Source organism: Mauremys reevesii, linkage group 9 (genome assembly GCF_016161935.1).
Source record: "Mauremys reevesii isolate NIE-2019 linkage group 9, ASM1616193v1, whole genome shotgun sequence".
Classification (NCBI taxonomy): Eukaryota; Metazoa; Chordata; order Testudines; family Geoemydidae; genus Mauremys; species Mauremys reevesii.
This window is the reverse complement of record NC_052631.1, coordinates 97073566-97081856: the sequence shown is the minus strand read 5'-3', so window position 1 is coordinate 97081856 and position 8291 is coordinate 97073566.

Sequence of the window (8291 nt, the reverse complement as noted above, 5' to 3'; positions counted from 1 at the left end):
ATGGCTAAATGAGCTGGATGGGATGGAATAAATAGTTTGTTAAGGTAAATTGGGAATGTAGCTTTTGAAATTATTCAAATTTGTAATTTAAATAACCTTATACACTAGAATCCCAGGAAAGTTACAGTTAAGGCTCCAAATACCAACTTTGGACCAGATCCTCAACTGGCGTAAGTAGATGAATCTCCATTGACAGCAATGGTGCTGTAAGGGGTGGGACTCACCACCATGGCGCCACCTGCTGGTCATCCTGGGAATTAGCTCAGTCTTTTCACGGGCGCCCTCCTCCGGTGGTGTCTCAACACTGTCACTTCTGCTCCGGACCCACGTTTCCTCAAGGATGGCGGTATCCTCTTCAGGACACAGCCCTCCAGCCATGACCCATTCCATTCTCCCCCCTTCCGGGGGAGCAGCAGTCCTCTGGCCAGCCACTCGCCTCTGTAGCCAACTGCAGCCCAAGGTTCTAGCCACTTGCCTCAGTGGCAAGTGTGGGTGGGGGGGAAGGGGACCCAGGCCCACCCACTACTCCAGGTCCCAACCCAGAGACCCTCTATGAGGCAGCCACATGCTGCATCTCCTTCAACCCTGGCCATCCGTTTCCCTGGGCCACTTCCCCATATCCAGGCTTCAGTCTTCCAGCCAGTCAGACTGGAGCTCCCTCTTGCTCCCCTGACCTGGCCCAGCACTGCTCTGTCCAGGGTGCTGGCGGTTCCCTCAGCCCTTCAGGGACTCAGCCCTTTCTCCTTGGGCTGCCAAGAGGGAACTGCCCCCTTTACCCTGCAGCTCTCTTTATATATGGGCTTGCTCTGCCCTGATTGGCTGCTCCTTGCAGCCCCTCTTTGATTGGCTGTCTTCTGTGCAGCCTCCTCAGGGCTGCTATTTAGCAAAGAAAGGCAAGGTCCTTGTCATAATGGGATTAGACCATCTCTGTCAAATGAGTTGTATGGGCTAGCTTTTCAGCTGGTGTAAATGAAGATAGCTCCAATTCAGTTAATGGAGATACCCCAAAAGAGGATCTGGTCCATAGGTTTTTAAAAGGAAGTTAACTGTCATTGACGTATATACTGATCAGGTTTGTTTATTGTAATGATGCTTTTGATATCAAACATTAAATCCTACAGGGTTTTAATTAAGTGCAAAATGTTTCCCTTGTCAGTGTATCTGTCTCACATGGGTTTCTGGGCACAGTGTTATCCATATTAATCCAATGGATTTTTCAGATGGACAAAGGGGAGGGTCAGAAATCTTTCAAATGAATTTCCAGAATTCGGGTGGAGGCAGTTCACATTCATGACAATTAGAGACAGAAAGAGCCTCTTTACTGAATACAAAGAACCCCTGGAGGGTTATATGAAAGCTTATATGAAAAAGCACTGGAGGGCATTGCGAGATACGGTGCCGAGCTAACAGGTTTTTAGAAAATAATTGTTAAAAAATGATGGGCAAGTTCAGACCTGATGACCTGTGGGTCCTGTCAACGTCTGTGAGCTGCGGAGTGGGGTCTGGTGGCATTTCACCTGTTCATACCCAGGTTGAATTAATCCCAGTGTTTGGAAGCAAGTGGGAACGGCAAGGTCTAAATTCAAACCCTGTAGGAACGGATCCAACCCAGCTTTGCATTTATTTCCAGAAAAGACAATTAAAAGGAAACCTGATCAGACATTTTCAAAAATAGACCTAATAAGAAGTTATTAGAGCCACAGTGAAATGTGTCATGCAAATGAATTAATAATTGTGTTTACCCTTTTTCTTGGGAATCTTTTGCCCGTCTCATCACTTCTGACTGTCGCTCAGCATCTTTGAAAAAGAATATTTCAAAGCAATTCTCTGCTTCTGCAGAGCCAGTGACTGATCTCCTTCCTGTAATATTTCACAGCACTGGAGCTCCCAGATGAAAGGAGAGTTTGCACTGTGTGCCCATCCTGAAGCCTAATTAAAACCTGAATAAAATGGGAGGGATGGCACCTAGTGAGGAGAGATGTTTCTTGAGGGAACTCAGTAAGGGGAGCTTCTTTCTTGGCAAAACACTGAAACCTCCACATAAAAGTAGAACAATGCCCAGGGCAGGGAATTAAAAACCCTGAGTTGGGCAGTGGGGAAATAAGCCTTTCAAAAGCGGAAGAGCTATGAGCCAACTCTTTATTTTTGTATAAACTGACTGAACACCAGCATCACTGAAATTTCAGGAGTGGCTGCCATCTTGCACCACTGAAAACAACCTTCTCCTTCCCCTCATCAGCGCAAAGAGAAGATGGGTGACAATAGCCACCTAAATTTGTGAACTCCCCATCCTGGAGCAATTGGAAAAATGAAGAGCCTGAGGATAAGGATTCTGCTTCCCACATATGAGCATGATTTTGTATATTTTAGACACCAGAGTTGAGATTCATCCCTGTGCAGAGGAGACAACACGGGCCCCAGGCGTCATTGAAAGGGTTTGAGGGTGTAAGTGGGACTTCAGTGGTGCGTAGAACTAGTGCAAGCCCTCTGCCCAGGAGTGAATTTCATCCAAGGTGCCTCTTGTGAGACCGCCGTGCACAGCGAAAGAAGAGCACACAAAATCAGGTCACTCAGCTACATACAGCAATGCAATGGTCCAGCACCTCCCTTCTCGTTTATATCTTCCAACTGATGTAAGCCCGAGAGGCAACTCCTGCGCTGTCCTAGTTCTTTTCACTTCAAATATACACCTTGCCATTGTCTTCAGTGGAGCTTTGACAATTTACACCACTTGATGATTTGGCCCCGGTATGTTAATCATTGCAACAAAAAGGCTGGAGCACCCACGGAAAAAAATTTATGGGTGCTCAGCACCCACTGGCAGCTCCCCGTGGCCCCACCGTGCCCCAGCTCACCTCCGCCTTTGCCACGAGTGCTCCGCTGCGTCCTGCTTCTCCCACCTCCCTCCCAGCACTTGCGCCACAAAACAGCTGATTCACAGGGCAGGGAGGGTGGGGGTAAAAGGGGGAATGTGGTGCGCTGGGGGAAGAGGCGGGGCCGGGGCGGGGATTTGGAGAAGGGATCCAATAGGGGCAGGGAGGGGGCGGAGACTTTGGGGATGGGGTTGGAATGGGGGTGGGGCCAGGAGCAGGGATGGAGTGGAGTCGGGGCGGGGCCAGGGGTGAGGAAAGGGGCGGGGTGCAGGCACCCACTGACGCCGGAGAAAGTTGGCACCTATGTCTCCACACAACACACAGTGAACCTGTGGAACTCTTTGCCAGAGGATGCTGTGAAGGCCAAGACCATGTCAGGGTTCAAAAAAGAACTAGATAAATTCATGGAGGACAGGTCTATCAATAGCTATTAGCCAGGATGGGCAGGAATGGTGTCCCTAGCCTCTGTTTGCCAGAAACTGGAAATGGGCGACAGGGGATGGATCGCTTGATGATTCCCTGTTCTGTTCATTCCCTCTGGGGCACCTGGCATTGCTCATTGTCAGAAGACAGGATACTGGGCTAGATGGATCTTTGGTCTGACCCAGTATGGCCGTTCTTATGTTCTTACCTTAATTCCCCTTGGGTCCAATCTTGGTTTCCCATTTACAGTGATATAAATTGGGAATAACGCCACTGAGCTCTCCCAGTGTGAAACTGGTATGGGGCTTTCAGAAGGAGCAGGCGCAGGCCCTAATATGAAGGTAGAATTTGCACCAATACATTGAATGGGATAGCTTTTTAAAAACAGCCGTGATTATAATGGAGTTATTGAGCATTATACAAACCTTACACAGCTCAGTTACTCACAGCGTCACGTAGGAGGAGAGCTCTGCCCCTGTGGCATCATTGTACTACTTCCATGGTGCGCCGCAGGATAGAGCAGGGGATGTTTGGCCACACGCCTTGGGGGCCTCCTCTCAAACAAACCACACAGGATTTCAGCAGGGAAGGCAGGGCCAGATTTATGAGCACTGGGCATCTCAGTTATGGGAGAGCACTGAAGTTAATTCTGAATTTTAAGTAGACCCCTTTTGAGAACTTGACCATTTTAAATCAAAATTAAGCCGGATCAATATTTCATTGCTGGGATCTAACAGAACAACAATGCTTTGCTCTCCAAAGTACTTATGGTGTCGTGCAAATCCCAGCACTGGGGATTTTGTTGGCAGATGAAATAAATAAAAGATAAATTCATTATTTTCATTTGGTGCCACAATAATTGATAGCAGTTGCTGTGGACTTATACAATGGCTTAGATTAATGGCCTTGCTTATTCTAATGATGATGGCATTTTCCGTGGAGATTAATTAGCATTAATGTTGCAAATATTATTAGAACTGAAACATGCACCATAAACCAAAATAATTTGACAGAACTATGTTCTTATTAAAAAACCTTGAAAATAATGAGAATCTAATTGTCCTTTGTTAGAGTTGGCTATTCTGCACGTTCCTTTTATGTGTGCAACACATATTGTTTCACTGTTTTGTACCAATTTGCTTCTCTTATTTTCCCACATTTGCATGTTCTTATACACAGAAAATGAGTGACGATTATTACCCTCTCTACTTTGCATTCAATTTACATCACAAACACATTAACACATCTTAACTCATCTATCTAGAGCGGAAATTTGATAATGGTCCCTTGGAACCCTACTGGCTATGTCAAACACAAACAATTTCAAACACTGCAAAACAAAATGAGATGAAATGTCACGTCTCAAAAAATAAATGATCTTTGCTGGCAAAGTGCAACAGATTTTACAAACCCATAATTCAATTTTAGCTCCTCTTGTTTTAATCTGCCGCTTATCAGTTCTCCCCTTATTCAAAAACTGACTCCAAAACACCTCCACAACCGTAAATGTCTCTCACATCAGCTGCAGGAAAGAACATTTTTAATTTTTTGGACACAGCGCACAGCATTCATGGTTCATAAACTCAAACACTTTTACAACGACCCAAGGGCCATCATAACCTCATAGCAAGTGAGAGGTCATTCTCCAGCCTCCGCCATACCGGTGCATCTAGCACTTCACATATTCTATTCCACATGGAATCCAGTTAGCCTGTTGTGAGTGCTTATTACTGTGTGAAATGCTCTCCAGAATTCTACAGCAATTACAATAATAAAATATCCATCTAGCTTTTCAAAGACCTGGGGTTGCTTGCCAAAATTCATCTCCCTTCAGAAGTCATCAAAGGAAAGGTCGCAGTTCTTCCTCTCTTCTAGCAAAGTTATTGGAGTTAATACAGAGAGGTAAAAGCCCCACATAACAAATATATTCTTTACAATGTAATCCTGATTTAAGGTTTGGGCATCTTTTACAGTTGCCAGTTAAGTCTATTATTCATTCCAGCACAGATATTCTCATTTAAAGCAAGATCTCTTATCACAGAAGATTAGGATTGGAAGAGACCTCAGGAGGTCATCTAGTCCAACCCCAAAGCAGGACCAACATCAGCTAAATCATCCCTGCCAGGGCTTTGTCAAGCCAGGCCTTAAAAACCTCTAAGGATGGAGATTCCACCACCTCCTTAGATAACCCATTCCAGTGCTTCACTGCCCTCCTAGTGAAATAGTGTTTCCTAATATCCAACCTAGACCTCCCCCACTGCAACTTGAGATCATTGCTCTTTGTTCTGTCATCTGCCACCACTGAGAACAGCCGAGCTCCATTCTCTTTGGAACCCCCCCTTCGGGTAGTTGAAGGCTGCTATCAAATCCCCCTTCACTCTCCTCTTCTGCAGACTAAATAACCCCTGTTCCCTCAGCCTCTCCTCGTAAGTCATGTGCCCCAGCCCCCTAATCATTTTCATTGCCTTCCGCTGGACTCTCTCCAATTTGTCCACTCCCTTCTGTAGTTGGGGGACCAAACTGGATGCAATACTCCAGGTGTGGCCTCACCAGTGCCGAACAGAGGGGAATAATCAGTACTTATACCAGTACTCGGTACCACAATTATGAGACCTGATTCTGTAGTGTTTATCATGAGCACATTAGTCATCTATTCTGGGGGGCAAACTCCTGGCAGAAAGGCAGGTGAGAACAAGGGTCTCCAGGGTAAAAAGAGAAGGCGGTAGCTCTTAAAAGGCAGGCTATTTGATTGGCATTGTATTAGATTAGAACTCCGTTTAACAATACTATCAGCTCAGTTAAGATAAGTGTATATATGGTCCCAGGACAAGGAACCAATTACTGACCAAGGCCCTGCAATCTGGAAAATCAACCGGATTCCACATGGCTGCAGGGTTCTGCACTAACAGAAAGGGGCCTAAAGATCACAGGGTGACCAGATGTCCCGATTTTATAGGGACAGTCCTGATTTTCGGTTTTTTTTCTTATATAGTTTATATAAACTATATAATATAGTTTATTTCTCCTATTACCCCCCAACCCCTGTCCCGATTTTTCACACTTGCTGTCTGGTCACCCTACTTTGACATGTATTCCTGTTTAGATACTTTGAGTAAGACTGTGCTGTCCCTCTAACTTGCCCCCGACGCACCCCTCCCATCTCCAGCCCTGCTCCTGGCCTACACTGGGGCTTTTTGGGGGGTCCTTGGAAAGCAGCTTTACAGCTGTCCTCTACAGTGCCTGCACCAGGGGAGTCCTGTTCTGGATGGAACTGGTGTTTCTAGAGCTCCTTTATGTTGCCCCAGGGTAAAGTTCTGGCTCCATACAGTCGCTAGGAATTTTGTCTTGGACTCCAATCCCCTGACCCTTTTACCCAGACAGGGGTGAAAAATCTCACTCTTTGTTTCCAAGCAACAGTAGGTGTTGCTCTGCCTGGTTAGTTGGGGGCATTTAGTACACACCTTTGGGCTTGACTCAGTTTCTCATGGTTGCATTACAGCAAGCTTCCCTGAATACACATTCTTACTGTAGAGAACCCCATAAACACAGTGCTCATGTTACTAAACAATTGGCCTGATGGAAGCCAGTGCAAATTATACTGCCTTGTGCCAGAATGGCTGCCTACAATAACTCACGGGGGAGGGCGGGATGGGAAAGGAATTGGGGTGAAACAGAGAGAAATACTTAAGAGTTTGCACTGTGGAGGGCTGCATTAAGTGCACCATTCAAACCCCACTGTCAACTAAAGGGACTTCCCTGGACTTCAAGAGGTTCTGAATCAGGACCCAGTGGAGATAACTGAGTCGGCACCGTCCCCTCTGTGGCTTGCACTGACCTCTACGGGTCTGCCAGCACAGGGGAGTTTGCGGCGTTATCAGCTCACCCCAGCCGATGTTCTGGTCAGAGGCCGATTAAGATTTATTGGGGCCCTGGGCACAAAGAATATTCCCCTCCCTCCTCATTCCCCCTCACCGTGGGGCCCTGCCCCCTGCTCTTCCCCTCCCTCCCCAAGACCTGCCCCCTTAGGGCTGGATTAACTCTCCTGTGGGCCCAGGGCTATTAGATTTTGTGGGGGCCCCTGTAGACAAGTCTTTTTCCTAATTTAAAGCAAAATGATGACAATTATGGCATCGAGGCTTTAACCTTATACTACGCGTGCCTTAAAATTAACATCAAGCCATTCTGTGGTTACATCTCAGTCTCAAAACATGTAGAATATCGTTAATTCACAATAGCCGACTTCTTACCTCAGAACCGCTGTTAGATCAGCTGCTTTCTGGGAGGGAGTTTGGGTGCAGGGGCTCCAGGCGGGGGCAGTGTGTTATGGTGTGAGAGGGGGTGTGAGGTGCAGGCTCCGGCCAGGAGGCGCTTACCACAGGTAGCTCCCGGCCGGCGGCACAGCAGGGCTCAGGCCGGCTGCCTGCCTGCCATAGCCCCACGCTGCTCCCAGAAGTGGCCGGCTGCTGCCACGTCTCTGCGCGCCCCTTGGGGGAGGGGGACAGCATGTCTTCGTGCGCTGCCCAGGCCTGCAAACACCACCCCCACAAGGGTTAATGGGAGCTGTGGAGACGGTACTGGGGGCGGGGGCAGTGCGCGGACCTGCCTCTCCTTCCCCCCGCCAGGGGCTGCAGAGATGTGCCAGCAGCTGGCCACTTCCAGGAGCAGCGTGTGGCCACAGCATGCAGGCAACCTGCCTGAGCCCTGCTTCGCCGGGGCCCTGGGCTGCAGCCCCTGTGTTAATCTGGCCCTGTGCCCCCTGGCCAGGCTGGAAGCCGGAGCTGGGCTGTGGTAAGAGGCACCCAGGGAGCCCGGGCTACTGCGGGGAGCCTTGGACCTTCCACCTGTCCTGGGCACAGGCCCTGTGGGCCCATGTGTTAATCTGCCACTGGTTCTGGAACTTGGGCTCTGTAGCTGTTTTTTTTACATGGGCAACAGCTAATATAACCCCACCTAACCTGGCCCACAATATTTCTTGGGGTTTGAAACTATGCAATA